Source organism: Poecilia latipinna, unplaced genomic scaffold (genome assembly GCF_001443285.1).
Source record: "Poecilia latipinna isolate Pla-1442-1.1 unplaced genomic scaffold, P_latipinna-1.0 Scaffold133, whole genome shotgun sequence".
NCBI classification, from domain to species: Eukaryota; Metazoa; Chordata; class Actinopteri; order Cyprinodontiformes; family Poeciliidae; genus Poecilia; species Poecilia latipinna.
In genome coordinates, this window is record NW_015112749.1 from 93288 (window position 1) to 111647 (window position 18360).

General features: G+C 37.4%; 1 protein-coding gene across 7 annotated transcripts in view; it reads left to right on the forward strand.

Annotated features, from left to right (window-relative positions):
* Nucleotides 1-18360, forward strand: part of bsnb (bassoon (presynaptic cytomatrix protein) b) — a 92415-nt gene that overhangs the window by 37353 nt on the left and 36702 nt on the right. The window lies entirely within an intron of this gene.

Genomic DNA, 18360 nt, shown 5'->3' on the forward strand with positions numbered 1-18360 from the left:
AACTACAAAACTGAATTATTTATCCAGTATCCCTGCAAACAGTTGCACTGCTTTCATCGATTTAACTTGGTGTAGTAACGATGTTCGAACAAGTGGTGCTTGTGATGTGTTTTAAGCACTGCTCTGAAGAGCTTTGATTGGTTGCTGGTCTTCCTACGCCTGCCAAATTTCCTGCCAAGCTCCTCACAAAAACGATTCCCTACCTCATAAATGCTCCACAGGTTTTAGGTCAGGCCTGCTCAAACTATTCGCAGCAGTTGCCGTTGCTTCCCAAATCATTGCTTAGGGGGGAAACTTAATGCAGGATCTCCAAAAACTTCAATTTTGTGCATCTCCACTCTTCCTCTGTAATCTTAATTTTTAAGGAAATCTTCACAAGGCTGTTATTACCTGTGCTACCTGTTGTCCTTTTTCTACTAAACCTTTTTTCTTCCTCTCATCTGTCCATTAAAATTCTTGGATACAGCACCCTATGAACTGCTAACTTCTTAAGCAATGCCCCTTTGTGACTTACCCTCAGTAGAGTCAGTGACTCTACTGTACAATCGTCATGTCAGCAGTCTTCCTCATATTTGTGTGTATTGGTGTATTGCACTGTGTTTGATTAGAACTGATCATTTAAAAATATTGCAATGGATGTTTCCACAGAAGCTTAACTGCTATTTGAGGTGTGAGCACCATATCAGTTATGCTGATTACTGTGGAATCACAACAGGTTTTCATGAAAGAAAGAAGAAAAACCTTCTCCATCCTCTTTCAGTGTGTCTTAGTCAGCACCTGCTGGGTTGTGCGCTGTCAGAGTCTTTCATCTAGGTAACAGAGTGAAGTCCAAGCTCTGACTCACCTCATCAGTGATTTTGGCCTGGGGCAGCACACAATATATGACCAGTCTGCAGGAAAAAGAGCCTTATTAAGGTCAATTAAATAGATTATCTTTGTATTTATTAGACACGCAGGGGCTATATTCCTCTTGTAAGGGTCTTCTCATTCTGTGTCATGGTGGGGGGTCTAGTTGGTAAAAACAGGGTCTTGCAATACCTTCCAGAGCCAGGCAATAACAGATTTTAATTATGCAAATCAAGTCCAATTGAATGATAGCAGTAATAACAGGGTTGCTACAGAGCGTTGGCTTTTTATGGGAATGTCTTGTCTTTCTAGGCATCTGGTTGTCACAGGCACTAGCAGAGGCCATTCATAGATCGCTATGGAAACAGAGAGATAATTTGTCTGTCAGCCATCCCCTTTCATGCTTGGCTGCTGCGATGCAGAATGTCTCCAAAAACTTTCACGCTGCTGCTGTTCTGTATTCAAGACAGATGTATTTGTTGGGTGTGTTTCGTTTCTGCTCCTTGAGCTACGGTCGGATACTTGCTTCAACACAAGGTGCATTTTCTATTGTTGTACTTTTTTCTCCTGCAAACTTCAGCTGGGTTGCTCAAGAGTGTGAAATAAAATTTTTAACATTTCTGAGACTTTTGTTTTTTACTTTCACTGGTTAGTGATATTTTGACTGTCAGTTTGACATACATCCATTCGTTCACTAAATGTTGTCATTTCTGTTTCTCTCCCTTTGTGTTTTCTTGGCAGTGTTGCATTAGTTTTAATGTGGGTGTGGTGACGTAGCTATAGCAGAAAAAGATGCACTATATCTACTGCTGCGTCTGATACTTTCTCTGCTTTTTCTCTTGGGTTTAAAGAATATTTGTCACATTCAGACTCAGGCTGGTATGAAAGTCTGTTGATATGATAACCTCAAGCAAAAATACCTCGGGTATTGACAGGATTGCAGAATAACATTAAATAAACATATTAAAACTGCCTGCTTTTAAAAACATAATTGCAAGCAGTACAACCACTGCTGGTAAAACAATATCATTTATTTTTAAAGCTGCACAATGCATTGAGTCATAGCAATAATTAACAAAGATATGAAGTCAGCCAATTACATGGAAGCAAGTTAAGTCTGGCATCACAATAAGGAATAAAAGGGTTTGTTTTTAATCAGTCTGAACATAGCATGTAGGTATGTGTTATCTGGTTTTAATATTTCAGGAACTGCGGATCTGCTGGGACTCTCATACGACGATTTGTCAGGTTTACATAAAATGGTGTGAAAAAGAGAAAATGTCCAGTTCATGTCAGAACCATCTTTAAACCTACATCACATCAAACCCTGAATCACATGGGATGCAGAACCACAAGATGACAGTAGGTTCCACTTCAATCAGCTAGGAACAGGAAGCTGAGGCTCCAAATTGCACATGCTCACAAAAATTGGTCCACAAGTGGAAAAATGTTTCCTGGTCCAATGACTCTTAGTTTCAGCTGCAACATTCAGATGCTAAGATCAGAATTTGGCTTAAACAACATAAAAGTATTGTTTTGTTATGCCTCAATGTTCAGGCTTCTAGCTGTAGCAGCCTTTTTGTGTAAGAGCTACTTAAAGAGTGATACACACCCAAGCTGTGTTTATCTGTTTCAACTGCTGAAAAATATTCAGTTCAGTTCCATTCAATTCAGTTCACTTCAGTTTATTTGTATAAAGCCAATTTGCCACATTTGTCTCTGAAGCTGAAACTCAATGTTGCTTCTGTTAAGGTGTTAGGGGGGAAAAAGTAAAGGTAGTGCTTCATGCTTGTTTCAGCAAGAGATGAAAAATATCAGTGACAGAATACCACCGTCAACACTGATGCCGATGATGCGAGTTGTCAATATTTTTGTCTTCAGCTCCTGTAATATCAATCATGCCATCAATGTTTGCACCTTGTTTTTCATGTGCTTCACTGGGCGCTGGATCGATGTTGATTTCACTTCTGTGCAAGTCATTGTACAAGCAGAGGTTTGCCTTCTGCACTTTAACACCATCAGCCTCTTCTCTTTTATTCAGTGCACTAAAAGGCAGCAAAAAGTAGCTGTGAAGATCTAAAAAATATGGTTATAAATTATGCTTCTCAATAAACTAAATTATCATCTAAAAGTGGATTGATTTTGGTAGTCCAGCCTAAAAATATGCTGATACAAAGTAATTGCCAGACAACAGATTTCAGCTTTTTATTTTGCAATGCAACGTTTCAGCACATCAAGCAAATTTTAAAACCTGAGCAAATACAAAAATGCAATTTTTAAAGAAAAAAAAAAAAGATCCAAACCACCATTAAAAATTCTTAAGAAGGTTCTTCCCTATTCTCCGTTTTCTTTATTTGTCAGCAATGGCTTTGACATGGCACTGTAAACCCTTCTAGAGTTATAGACGTCAGTAACTTTGTTTCTCATCTGATCTTAAGTTCCTTTAGATTTGGACATGATGTGTTGCTTTTTGGGATCTTTTAGAAATATTCAGTTTGAATAATTTCTTTATTGTGCAGGTTTAAAAGGAATCAGTCATGGGTGTGGTGAAACTTACCTCCGTTCTCCAAAAAATGAAGCTATCACAATTAATTCATGATTAATCAATTGAGGAGAGGCTATAGTATTTCACACAGGGTCAAGCTGTTTAGGTAACTTTTTTCCCCAATTTTACTACTTTCTGTATTTTTTCAAGGTATATCTGTCTGACATGTATCTCAAATGTATCTGTGAGGGAGTAAATAGTTTTTCACAGCACTCTTAGTTAGACACCAAATGCAGAATGAATAATTTGTTACGAAAAAGTGCTTAAATTAATGACAGCACTAACGTAGACATTTGTTTGGTTTATTGTTACACAAAATTGTGGCATCATATAATGATGACATTTATCCATTTTTGCATTATTCTTCTGGCGAGCTGTTGATGTGGGAAGTGTGTTGGTAAGTTAGTTTTGCATTTAGTAACAGATGTGGCCAAGAAACGGTTTGTTTTATTTTGTCGAATTCTCAACGCTAAAACAAATATAAATAATTGCCAGTCAAAATGATTTATTTTTTTAAAATGTATTTATTCAATACAAATTTCTAATATCTAGTTAAAATCACAACTGATTTTAATGCTACTGAATGTTTTTCTTTCCTTTCATGAAAATGGATTTATAGCAAAAGAAAAGGTTCCCTTTGAGAGCTGACAGCTAAGAAAATGGTTTTGTTAGAGAATGCCAGTGCTAACTGAGAGAAAACAGCAAGAGCGTGGGCTGAATTGAAAGTGCCATAACTTTGTTTTTGTATGTGTGAAAATAAATCAGCGTATAATAACTTCTAAAAACATTGATTTAATGAGCATTTATGCTCTTTTTCAGCGTCTAGCCCTCCCACATAATTTGAGAATTTATTAGCACATCATTTTTTGTGATGTTTTGTTGCATATGAGAATCAGATTATACTGGAAATATATATAAAACTTCGTTTTCTGTCATGTAACTGGTGACACAATGCATAATTCATTTGAAGAGAATCAGGCTGAGCCGCATAAAAACACAGTCAGCTCCTTTTTGATCTCGGATGAGATGACGAGCGGCGGCGTCTGTGTGAGAACGAGTGGAAGAAACGGAGAAGGTGGGGGCAGGAAGGGATGAGGTGAAAGATTGTGGAGAAAGTGAGAATCAGAGCTAATGAGTGAAAGGAAACCAAATGTTTGTCACATTGCAAAATATTTCACATCAATTAGAGCTGCAACTCATGTGTGGCTCTGAGTAAATAAGACGTCCTTGTTTTGGGACTTTTACTCCCTTGTTATGCTTCTCAAGTAGATTAAAGCCCAAAGAGTGTCACTGCTTTTTCCCTTGGATTTGGCTGTAGATACGACATACGGTATTTTTACTGACGTGTCTGCTGCTCAGTCTGATTTCCAGCACTCTAAAGTCAAACCTCATTCCTAAATTTCTTCATTATTCTGTCATTTACCTTTATACTGCAGCCTAAGTACAGAGTTACAGGGTTGGTGCTCCACATTAGCTTTTTCTCAACTGTACGTACAGGTAGACGGAGGGATGTTGTAATTCATCATCCCTCAGAGCCCAGCAGTGGCAAACTGTATAGCAGTATTTCTTTCCTTGTCAGTTTTCCTATGTGGCTAAATTTTTCGTCCCTATGGTTTGGCAGGCGGTGTGCTTTGACTCTGCGTGTCTATTATTATGATAAAAAAGCCTGCCCTGTGTTTATAATGAGGTGGAAGCTCTGAGTGGGTCATAAATAAGGCAGTGAGCTTTTCACAGAACTCCAGAAAAGGTGTAGAGAAACAGAAAACATAGCTCATCAATATTTCAGACGGTCATTGTAAATAGTTCATGGGGTGTGGAACAGTAAGAGAACTGTTTGATTCCACATGTCAGACATGGTCGGTATGTGTCGATGTCTGAGTGAGCTGTATACGTCCATGCACAATATCTCTGAAGAGAAATGCACACGTGTACTTGCATGAGTCCATGGAAAGCTGTTAATTTAACTGTTGCATAAGATTTATGGGCGTATTAAACACCCTGCATACATAATTATTATTTTTCTACTTGGATCTGTGTAGATCCAAGCAGGTATGTCCAAAGTCAGTCCTCACAAGGGTTGGTATCATGCATGTTTTAGTTCTCTTCCTGGCTCAACACACCTGGAACAAATGATGGCTTGTTAGCAGGCCTCTGCACGACATTGACATGCTGAGGAGATGTAACTACCAACAGGGAGAAAACTGAAACATGCAGGAGTGACTTTTGGATACCTCTCTGGCTTGGAGACCTTCAGATTTATCAGACTAATTTAAGTTAATACATAGAGTTGTAAATCCCCTTGATATTTTTCACATTTTGTCACAATGCAATCATAAAATTTCTCTAATAAGTAAATATTTAAACATAGGCATTTAAAAAAAACTGATTTATTGACTTTGAATGCACTGGGGTTTATTTCCTAGCTAAAACTGTAAAAAATATTTAGGTCTGGAAAAAAAAAAAAGAGACCTCTGCACTGAACCCCATTGAAAACCTCGTGGTTATTTCACCAAATACTGATTTCTGAACTCTTTCTAAGTTAAAACATCAGCATTGTTGTTTCTAAATAAATATAAACTTGTTTTCTTTGCATTATTTGAGGTCTGAAAGCACTGCATCTTTTTTGTTATTTTGACCATTTCTCACTCTCTGTAAATAAATACTAAATTTTTGCTTGGAATTCCGGAGACATGTCAGTAGTTCATAGAATAAAAGAACAATGTTCATGTTACTCAAGCAAATACCTATATAAAGTAAAATCAGAGAAACTGATAATATTAAGTGGTCTCTTAATTTTTTCCAGAGCTGTATTTTTCTACTTTGCAGTTGTGTACAGGCTGTGGCTCAGTTAGACACTCAGTCTAAATGATTTGCAATCCCAAAGTTGAGGGTTTGATTCCGGCTTCCTCCTGTGACATGTTAATGTGTGCTTTGGCAAGACACTTAACTCCAAGTTGCCTACCAATTTGTGCATTAGTATACATCTATGCATGTTTGTAAGTGCCACTGGGTGAATGTGGCTCTAAAGGGATTCATGAGTTCAGTTCATTTATCTTCTACTTTGTGTTACTCTGTCACATAACATCCCAATAAAACACAATGAAGTATGGAGTTGTATGGTGACAAAATGAGAAAAGATCCATTGGGTTATGAACAGATGCACTTTATGCTGAGTATCTATTCAGTAAACTCACTGAAAATAATCTGAGTTCAACTCACTAACCAGTCAGTGACTCATTCTTTCACTTTCCTACTGTAAGATCCAGCCATTGGTACCCAGAGGAAAATATCTATACAGTGGCACACAAAAGCAGCCTCATTGTGTTATATGCACATCTTTGGCAGAGCAGCAGCCATTACTTTGCTTAGAAATGTATATTTAACTTCAGTCACACTATCTGCAGTAACTTAGTGCTATTTTTGGCTCATTTTTATATGTGCTGTGGGAGACATTTTGCTTTTTTCACCAGTTGTCAAAAAAAATTCCACTTAAGCGTTCAACCGTGAAAACATTTCTTTGTGCAAAGTAGCGTGGTGCTCATTTATCTGTCACTGAGAGAGGTATATCCTATCGAGGTGTCATATTCAGGATTTCTCATTTTTAATTTGTATTCTTCCACCAGGACTGAGTGCCCTTGTAGATAAAGCAGGTATTTATAGAACATATGCAGAATGCGCACATATCTCTCAGATGGAGACTCAGTTTGGATGAACATGTCACTCTTATTCTCAAATGTCCTGAAAATGCTTTCTGAAGGTTGGCACCAGCCTGTGTCTCCCTCAGGAGTCTTATACAAAGCCAGATGGCAGGTGGCATCAGGCATCCGAGACTGCCGTGTTCATGCTGGTTGCTCCCAAAGTGACGATAGTGCCCCGTCACATGATTCAATCCCGCATCCGCTCCAAATCTGCTGGGTACTTCCTTCTATTACTTTAATATTATCTTCAAGAAGTCTGCTTACCACGCTGGAACAAAACACATACAACTTAATGAATAAGTATCCAATAGTAGATTCATGTTTGCTCTCAAGAGGGCCTGGAAACATGAACTTTATTATAGTTATTTGCACAACAAGTAATTTGCACAGATATTATCTTTTGTTCTTAGTTTACAACGTATTTATATAGTGTCATTATAGCTCCAAACAAAACCAAAATGAAGTATTCACAGAAAGTACAACACATACAAAAACATGTCAATCAAAATAAGAGAAACCAAAATAATTTATAAGATGGCTAGAAAGGTGTTGGAGAAAAAAGGCGGTTATCAACTTGAGACTGAGTCTTGAGAACACTTTGAAAAGATTTTCTCTTTGCATCAGGCTTTAAGTCTCCATCAATAAATGTTCAGACGGAGGTTCAGTCATCTTGGATAGTTTACAACAGTAAAACTTTATTATTAAGACGATAAAATTGTTCCAATATATGCCAGTCCTGCCCAGAGCATAATAATGCAGACAGGCTTTCTGGTCATCTGTGTGGCGATTTTGTTGAAAACGACTGAAAGCTGGTTTAAGATAATGCAAGTCTGTACGGTTTAAGCCATCAGAGTACATCTTAGCACTTTTGGGAATATGTTGTTATTAATTTATATGCTATAAAATTTTGATTTGTGTTGATTTAGGCTAAGCATGTAAGAAGGCAGAGTGTCCATAAGTGACACAAGGAAAGCATTTCTTTGTGTGTCAAAGACAGAGACCAGAGTCACAGACTTGAGGCACTTTAACTGGAATACCAAAGAGTTCACACTTGACTTGTTGAGACTTGACTTGGACGTCTGGGACTCACATTCCATTAAATATTTTTATCTCATGTAATCATGGTTGAAAGCAAGCCATCATGTCAGACTAATGCCACAGCTCTGACAGGAGATGTCCATATGTTTCATTTATTAGTCAGGGACCTTCATGAACCGTGGGCTATTACTAACTCATAACAATTCATGTTAGTGATAGCTTTCTGATAATGACCATATGGATATTAACCTGAACTATGTATTAAATGATATGGATAATTTTAGAATCCACTTCAAAACCTCAATTTATCTCTGACATCATATCCTGTCACTGTTAAGGTAGCTTTAAATACTCCTCAAAAGCCAGAGCGGTGCCTAAAGCTATTTTAATGACTTGACTTGGAGTTCCCCCTTGTCTACTTGAGATTTACTTTACTTGTTTGTTCCCCATAAAGTCTTGAGTATGGGCTTCGACTTGCCAAGTCAAATCTGAACTGGAAGCTTAAAGTTTTGGCTTTTAATTGGTCTTGCACCTCAAAGACTTGAAACCCAGACTTAACAAAAGACTTGTGAACATCTATGTATTTGTGAAAGTTTATTGTTACTCAAACCATAAAAAGAGATAAGAAAATAAAAACCAGCTAAAAACTTATTGTTTGTGAGGCACTTTGTGATTTTTATCCTTTAAGGATGCTATATAAATAAAGTTTTACTTGTTAGCTAAATACATCCTGTAAATGTAGGCATCCACTTGGCAGTCCAGTCAAGTGAAATTAGATTTTTCATACCTTTTTAGAAATAAGAGACTGGTTATGAGTACATTAGAGGTTAAAATCTAATATTTAGTTGCAACTGTTAAATCTTACTGTCAGAGCAAGAAGCTAGGGAACATATAGGATAATGTCAAGGGACAGTCCACATGAGGACATTGCACTTGTGTGTGTAGAGAGGATGGGGGAGGGGTGGTCTTGACGAAAAAGCTAATAGTTGAGTGTTACTAATCCATGTTCAGTACGCGTAGTGATCCCCTTGAGTACAGGGCTTAACCCCACTACATCATCGTGAGGACTCACCCACACAAATAAATGTCATCTGAGAATAGTAAGCCATGTCAGATAATTAAACTGAGACAATGGCATTTTGGCTTCAGCTGATAACCACATCAGCTTGGGAGAGACTGAAACATGGAAGTATCATGAATCCTTTCATTTCTGATAAGCGTTGTTTGAATTTTATTCAGCGCAGTTAATAACATTTAGTGTGTTATTGTGCTGCCGTGTGACAGGAAGACGATGTACAGCAATGACTGCTTCCTGTTGAGATTATGTGGCACCCAGCACAGATGGCATGCTGGTTTGGAGGCTTAAATGCCACTCACTCTCCTCTGTGGGACCTTCGTTTTGGCATTGAGCTCTTGGCTCAGACTAAGTTGCATGCTCTTGGTCTTAACTTCTCTGTCCATATGAAACACAAAGCATCTTCTTCTTTGCATTTAAGTTTTTCAGATATTTTGTTTCCTTTTCAAGTTATAATTCCATATTTTCCAGACAATAAGTCGCTCCTGAGAATAAGTTGCACTAGTCACATCAGTCAGGGAATGCAGCGTGAAGAGGGGAAAATCATAAATAAGTTGCAATTACTGAGGAATTGACAAACGTGAGTGGGGACCTCTTCCATATATAATCCGGTGACACATGGTCAGTTACCTGCTTTTCAACAATCTCCTAACTTTGGCTTGCAAGTCTGCTGGGAGTTTCTGAGACACTATGTTCTAAATCAAGGTAGTCAGGAACGACTCTGCACCACTAGTAAAGTGTGCAGCAGAGTGGAGACGCATGCAGCATTAAACCAAGGTGATAGAGAAGCATGAAGCAGTAACAAGAAATAGACCCGCCTGCAGTGCCATTTTTGTTCATCTCCTTAGTAACTACCAGTACATGGAGATGTAACTGAACTGTTAATAAGCTTCTCCTGGCACCATGTTCATTAAGTACCCATATGTGGACTCGTACCTCCAGCTTTAGCCATCTTGCTTTGAGCCCACGATTAACATTTAATGGATCAGTCTAAACTACGTCACGAAGAGGAAAAATATATACAAGTGACTATTAGTTGCAGGACCAGCCAGACAATGATAAAAGGAAACTAGAAAGGTGGTTCTGTTGTTATTTAGAACAAGATGTTTATGAGACACTCTCTAACCCTGTTGGTGCACAAGCAGCACCAATGGTGCTCTTGACGAATGACTACCTGAAAAAGACAGAGACCAGACTGAAATTGAATTACCCCTCCAGTTCTTTCCTGTTTTTCTGCAAATACCCTGTCTCTCTCACCTTGTGAGTAGATGTGCTTCAAGGCCTGCAAGTGACCTTAGCATTGGCTTAATCACCTCTTCAGAACTCATCATCTTCAAGGCCTGGTGGCGACGCTAACGAGCTTTAGCTATGCTCCAGGGGCTCCCGCCAGTGTAATGTCTATCCTCCCTGACAGAATCACAGAGGTGGGCTGGTGCAGTCTACCCACTACTAAAACTGTGCCTTTCTGTCTTAGCACATCACTTCACCCGCCTCATTGGTGCTCCGGCTCTCCTCTTGGCCGTGCAGCACCTCAGGCATGCAGCTTTTCCTTAAGGCTGGTATTGGGGCTGGGGGTTAGGGGAAAGCGCTCCGCAAGTACTAAAGGCTGGTGAGACAAATGTGAGATTATTGGCGTGCAGTTGTATGCCGAGAAATACAGAAACACAGAGTGAAAGCAGGAGATTGAGAGACAAAATGAAAGAGATAAAGCTCACAGATTGCTCTGATATTACATTTAACTCCTTGCTAATCTTCTCACTGCTGCAGCTGTCATTCAGGAATGAAGATGATCAGATCAGTTGGTGAGGGTCTGAGCTCCTGCCGTTAGAAGTGGCCTTACAATTGTCACTATAAAGCATCAGTATAAAACGTATGACTGCATGATAACCAGAGCAAGAAACCAGGAAGATTGTGTTCCCATTCCTGCAGCTCCACCTCCAGCACCCCTACTGTAGATATTCCCCACATTGCGAAGTATTTCTCCTCTTGAAAATTTTCTATTTTTATTACATTAGAACCTCAAATTTTAATGTACTTTATTGGAATTTTATTAGATGAAGTAATCCAAAGTGACACATACATGTGACATGAAAAAAAGAGTTAAATGGTTTCAAATTGTTTTACAAACAAAAATCTGACATCCTATCATCCCTTTATTCAGATACCCATAAATAAAACCCAATGCAATGTTTTGCCTACAGAAACCACCTTAGGGTGTCTGCCAGTTGTATTTTATATTAGTATAACTATATCTGTTTTGGGAAGGCATCAGAGTTTTTTTTTTTTTTTAGACAATATTAGTAAAAAAAAAAAAACAAAAAAAAAAAACATAATGAAGACCAATAAACAGAGCAGATGTGTCAGGGATAAAATTGTGGAAAAGTTTAAAGCAGGTTTGTTATAAAACACTTTGCTAAGCTTTAGACATCTCATACAGAACTTTTCAATCCATAATTTAAAAACACAACTGCAAAGCTACTATGATATTACCATCAACCTGAACTGCAACCTTGGACAAGAAGAGTATTATCCAATGTATTCAACTCTAGAAGAACTGCAGAAATCCACTGCTCAATTGAAACAAGATAATTATTAACATACTCCACAAATTTGTCCCTGTTGCAAGAAAGCCATATGAAGCTCCGTTTGCAGTTTCCCACATGCCTTGTAATGGAAACAGGAAACATTATTGAAAAAGGTGCTCTGTTCAGATTAGACCAGAACAGAGACTTTTGCCAAATACGCAAAATACACTGTGTGTGTGCGGAGCAAAACAAACTGCATATACAGTTTGTTTTCCGCCATGTTTCATTCATTTCATGAAACATGGTGGAAGCATCATAGAGACATGGAAACTGTTCAGAGTTTATGGAGAAAATAATGGAGCGTCAGTCCTAGATGAAAACCTGTTAGCCTGCAAAAGACTTCGCACAGGTTTGTCTTTCAGCAGGACAACACATCAGTCTCTAGACGTTCAAAGCTGGTGCAGACACACCATAAAAGTCATGCAGCTTTGATTGCAGTATTGACTCCGGGGTGATCAGTATATTTTCAAACAATACATCTCAAATTCTATGTGTAAAAATATATATAAAAAACAGATGTTATTCATTACAAGAAGCCAAATTCAAATAATGATTTGTTCTATTTTGTGGAACAGATCTGTCTTAATAAATGCTTTCCAACAGATTCATAATCTGTTCTAATAGATGTAGAGCAACTTAATTAAAATCTCACAAAAATCCATCAAATTTTGAATATTTCTAACAAATAAATCACAAACTGTGATAAATTTGTCCTATTTTTTTCATGAAATATGTTTCATTTCCTTAACAATGCTATCTTTAATAGCTCCTAAGATGTCATATTAGATAATCCTTAATATGTGTCAGTCCTTATACTTCTTGTGCTTTGTATCATGGTTTTTTTTGCAGCTTGTAGATTTGCTGTTTGCTCTGGTTAGTTGGATTAAGCTCCCCTATAGACTGCAGTTTAAATATGCATGTGTGCATAGAGTGGGGGGTAATAAGAAACCTTTCTGTGAAACTCCCAGACTTGGATTAAAGTTGTCATTTTACCACATTCTGGTGATAGGTTACAGCTTGTGTAACTTGTCTTGTTTTCTGCAGTGCGGTCTGTGGATTGTATTTTATTGGCTCATGGTTGTAGCTTTTTCGTGGCAGGATTTGAAAATAATTCAGAGCAAAGGAAAAAGGCTGATTAACTTGTCCTTGAGACTGACATATGGGACAAGATGAGATGTATGGGTTGTGTATGGGTTGACAAAACTTTGCTTGCAGTGTAAAGAGGACTTGTTTCGCTGTGTTTACTGCAGTTTCATTGTCCTCCTGCGTGACAGACGTACATAACAGGCATACCTTTTATTAGGGACATTGTCTATGTTATGATTTTGGCTTGGACGACTTTTGCAAGATGCAAATCACAGTCTTCATTACACATGGTATTTACTTATGATTATCTATATGATTCTGCAGATTCTGCATCTTATCTGTATGTAAAAGAATCATAGTCTGTTTTCATTAACACAGGATGGCACAAGTATGTTTTATGTTTCATACAGGAGAAGTTGGTTTGCATAGCTTTTTTATTATTAAATTAAATCATCATCTGTTAACGGCATCTTTATATACCTGGGTTTTTGCAGTCTGATATAAACATGTTGTTAATGACCTATACTGTATTGGTGTGGCAATTAAAGCAAAAAAACAAAAAACAAAAACAAAACAAACAAACAATCAAAAAAAACCCTGAAGAAATCTACTGGAGGGCAGCTATTGTTCAAGCACTGGGCATGGGATTACTAATCTACTATTGGATGCTCCAAACAAGATGCACTGTTATCAACCTGTTCATGTTCTGTATCTGATGTAATCTCATTTAACCAAGCAGCATTTCTGTATTCATTTATTTCACTGCTTTTAGGTCAGTGGGCAAATTACAGCCTGCAAATCTGGGGATCAGTGGATGAAATGGGCAATAAAACTATGCAGTCAAGCAAAACACAAAAAGGTGTATTCTCTGAAATTCTGTGCTGTTACTCAAAAGAGCTTTTAAGTTTTTATGGGGATGTTTCTGAGAAATAATTTAAACTTTTTAAATGTTTCCCGGCCAATCTAGCAGAGATGAGTAATAATATGAAAAACCGTGGAAGCAGTCAGCATTAAGCACCATTAAGCTGTCAATGTCGAAATGCTTGAAGTCCATGAAGTGTCTGAACAGATAGAGAATTTGAGAAATGCTATAATAAAAAATGTTGCGTCTTTGTCAACAGTAAAAGAGGTGATGAGTTTCTATAAGGGCTTTTGTAGAAGTACCTCCTACCTTTTGTTATAGTTTATACAACAGCTATTCTGATATTAACAGTTTAGATTATTCAGGGTTTGAGCTTCAGCACATTCAATTTGAGTTACATAATGGATGCTTAAAATAATGTGCCAAGTCTCAGGTTTAATTTAGACATGTTTGCGTATGTAGAGCCTTGGCTGCTAAATGATGGATACAAAGGGAATCTGGTTTGCCAAACTCCAAATAACCTATTCTACCCAAAAGGTGTTCACAATGCTTTGAAATTGAAGAGCAATAGTTTTGAGAGAGAGAGCAGGATATCATTTGCATTTTTAAAAGAACCTTGAGATCGTCACATTCTTCTCAATAACACTCTTGTTTTTTTTTTCTCAGCAAGAAAGAAGAGTGTAAGTTTGATCTTCCAGAAGATACAAACACAAGGGCAAATCTAACCTGCAGTTTGAAAGGGTACCACAGAAAATAAATTAGGTTTACATTCAAATGTTCCTATTATGAAACTAGGATTGGGAGTTATACACTTTGTGATGTTGACCTGTAATTTTAAGCCATGTTTGTAGTTATTATGATTAAAATATCAGGGAGTCAAAATGTCATGTATGAACTTTTTTTAGTCAAAATGGGCTTGCCAACATAAACTATAGGTGCTGTTAAGGGACACATCAGGGTTGTAGTGAGTAAGTGTGTGTTAACATGATGCGAAATTGCTAAGAAATCAGCAGTGACATCAGAAAGTAATTCAAAAGAGTCTATGAGTCCATATCGTACAATTTGACGTGGTATTCTACACTGAGAAATGTTTTTCAAAAATGTAATACATTTTAATTAGTAGCCTGTCTTTCCAGAAACAGAATTTCCACAAATCCAACCCAAAGTCTAATTACTTAGAGAGTTTGGTAAAAAACAAACAAAAAAAAAAAACAGCTTCATATCAGCCTCAGCTTCAGTGAGCAACAACTATGGATTATTTGCGGTTCTTTCAAAAAGAAAAGACTTATTGTTGTTTGGCCTCAAGGCATTGCGCCACATTTCACAAAAACCAAAAACAGCATTTCCACTAAAACACCTCATAACAGCTGTCTACTCTGGTGGTAGATGGGTTATGACTTGGCCCTGTTTTACAGCCAAAGCCTCTAGATGCCTTGCAGTCACAGGGTTGATTCCACATTCTGTATCTTTATTTTAAGGTCAAATGTGAGATCATAAGTCCGACAACTAAAGCAGGGTTTTCATCAAAACAAATATACTTAATCCTGCTGCATGTCTACAACAGAATAGTGAGAGAAAAATATTTAAAGTTTTGCATTGAAACCCATCATAGTCAAGACAACCTTATTAAAGCTTTATGCTCCTCCTCAGCTTCCAATTTTTGAGGAAAATGAAGTGTCATTTTGTGAGTGGTACTTACTTGAATAGATTTGGCTTGAGTTCATTGCGGACCCTTTTACATTATTTCTTTGGATCAAAAAGAAAAAAAAAATGAACAGGACATTTAAATTTCCATAAGAAAACTTTGCAGAATTGTTTTATTTAAGACAGTCTGGTGAGTTTTCAACTATAAGCAGCCTGTTTAAGGCCATATCACAGCATCTCAATCAAATTTATGTCTGGACTTTGACTAGATCGCTCCAAAAGCTTCATGGTAGTTCTACACCCATAACATTTGACTGTAACTATGAAGTTTTGTTTTTCTTTTTGTGTTATTGTTGCATCAGATGTCAATTTTACTTAGTCTCATTCTTCATGTTGAATGATGAACACTGGCCTTAGAGATTTCTGACCTTAACTGAGCACATGCAGTGCTGTGACCTTTGCTGTGACCTCCTGGATGAGACGTTGATGCAGTCCTACGGTAAATTTGTTAGACCAGACGCCTCTGAGATGGTTCATCACAGCTCCATGTTTTCTTTAGGGGTGTAAAATGACTCTCATCTTAGTTCACTGGAATCCCGAAGCCTTAAGAATTGTGCAATCCTTTTTATATTGAAAGATGTCTGTGACTTTCTCAGACTGTCACAAACTTCCTTAGATTCAACATATTTTTATTTTTATACCTTTCCTCCTGCTTCATGTTGACAATTTCTACTGAAGTAATACTGCATATTGATTCAAAAACCCTAATTTAGACTGTGAATTTCAACATAATTTTGTTTTTCAGAATTAAGTTTTGATTTACCAGAGGGTGAAGGCTTATTTAAATAGGACAATATGTATATGTAGATTTTTTTCCCCTAATAATTGAAAACATTATTTGAAAACTAGGTTTTGAATTTATTTGGTTTATCTGAGTCAGATGTTAAATTGGTTTGATGACCTGAAACATGCAAGTCCTACAGAAAAGTAAATACAGAAACAATCTGTTCGGGGACAAATCCTTTTTCACATCACTGTGAACAAATCAAATTTTGCAATAGCCTCTAATAATCACCAATACTGTTTACTGGTTGTCGTATAAATGTTACATTTAGTTTGAAGTGATGCCTGTCAAGAAAATATTTGACTATGTTTAACTCTGATGGAGTGTTACCTCTCAGCTTTCATATTTAACCAAATACATTTCTAACTTACAACTTTGCGAGGTATGCTAAATATCGTTGATTTATTATAGAAGAGAAGCAATTACTGATCTGTAGAAAGTTAATAAGGACAATATCAGTTTTTTTAAATATACAAACTGTGTCCAAATATAAAACACGACCAATAAAATCAAATTTATATCTTCACATGTGGCTAAAAATAGATTTTGTTTTGTCTTTTAAGGTTTAAAATACCTCAGCGCTCTCCAGATGGTTTCTAATTATACTCTGAGATTCCTTCTATACAGACAAGACATTTACCCCCCAGCGTGGACAGGCCACATGTGTTTACTGGGCAAAAAGAGGGCACCTGTAACCCACGTTGAAACAAACAGAAACAGACACAATATGTAAATAAAGAGCAGAGAACATGACCTGAGCCTGTGTTACTCTGACCCTGAAGGGACAGCAGAGACCCGCACGCTTAATCGCCCATGACATATTGTTGACCTGCAGGAACACACTGAAGGAGTCACACAAACACACACACACACACACACACACACACAAATATATCACGTGCAGAGTGCCACTGTTTTGGAAACCTCTAATCTAATCTGCGCCTGCACACACCTTGGGATAGGACTTATTATTAGTACACTTCAATTGCCATTTTAGAACAAGGGAAAGGGGAGATTCTAACACCTATCTATTTAAAACTTTTTGTGTTTTCAATTAATTCTGTCAACATCAAGAACGAAACCATATTTTTGCTTAACCTGATACTAGTTTGGAAATGTTACTTTAATAAACATTGTCTCAGTGCCTACAAATAAAACTGACTCAGTAGCCTATAAATAACCGAGCCTGTGACCTTGAAGTTGTTGGATGGGAAGAACATCCCATAAAAGATACTGACAGTTTTATCTCCGCTTCACTTTGTGTCATTGGCTTGTCATTGTCTTCTAAATCTATTCTGTAATCACTCCTTGAATGGTTCATCAGACTGTACATGAGTGTCTGTGACCATACCCCAGTCCTGCTTGCTCAGTGGATGATCCTTCATTTCCTCTCTAATCCAGAGTCCTCACCACGTGACCCCATTGAAGGAGTACCGGGGGATTGACCTATATACCTGCTGACTCTTACTAACCTGTCACAACTATGCCGTGGTTCAGCCTGGCACACTGCTGAGACATGTGCTCGGTCATGCTACCTGCTGCGCGTTAAACCACTGCTCATTCAAGCCGTGCATAATAGAAATCGATGCAGTGGCTTAATAGTTTCCCACGGGGCTTTGACAAAAGATATGTAGTGATCCATTTTGATTTTCAGTACCTTGAAAACCACTTAACATTTCTATATAACTACTGTATAATCTTTAGTTGTAACCTATTGTATTTTAAGTGCTATAGTAATAGAAATGACACATGGTTTTCATAGGCTATGTGAAAATTTAAATCTGTGGTGTGCATTTGAATTCAGAGCCACTGAAACATTATGTTATTGAGCCACAATTCACAGCAGTTAAATTTTGTTTAAGCTTGTCAGTCACTTCATAGGCAAACCTTCACCCCATTAGCAGGTCTGCAGCTGCTTACAGTTTTTTTTTTTTTTTTTTACATAATTGCCCTCTATTTAACCCTAATAGTTCCAGCTGAAGACAAAAAAAAAACAAAAAACATCCCCACAGTATTATGCTACCATTGCTGTGTTTTCAGAGTGATGTGCAGTGTTTGCTTACTGTCATAATTATAATTTTGCATGAATGCATTATTGCATAGTTCAGGGGACCCTCATTCAAATATTTGCAGCAAT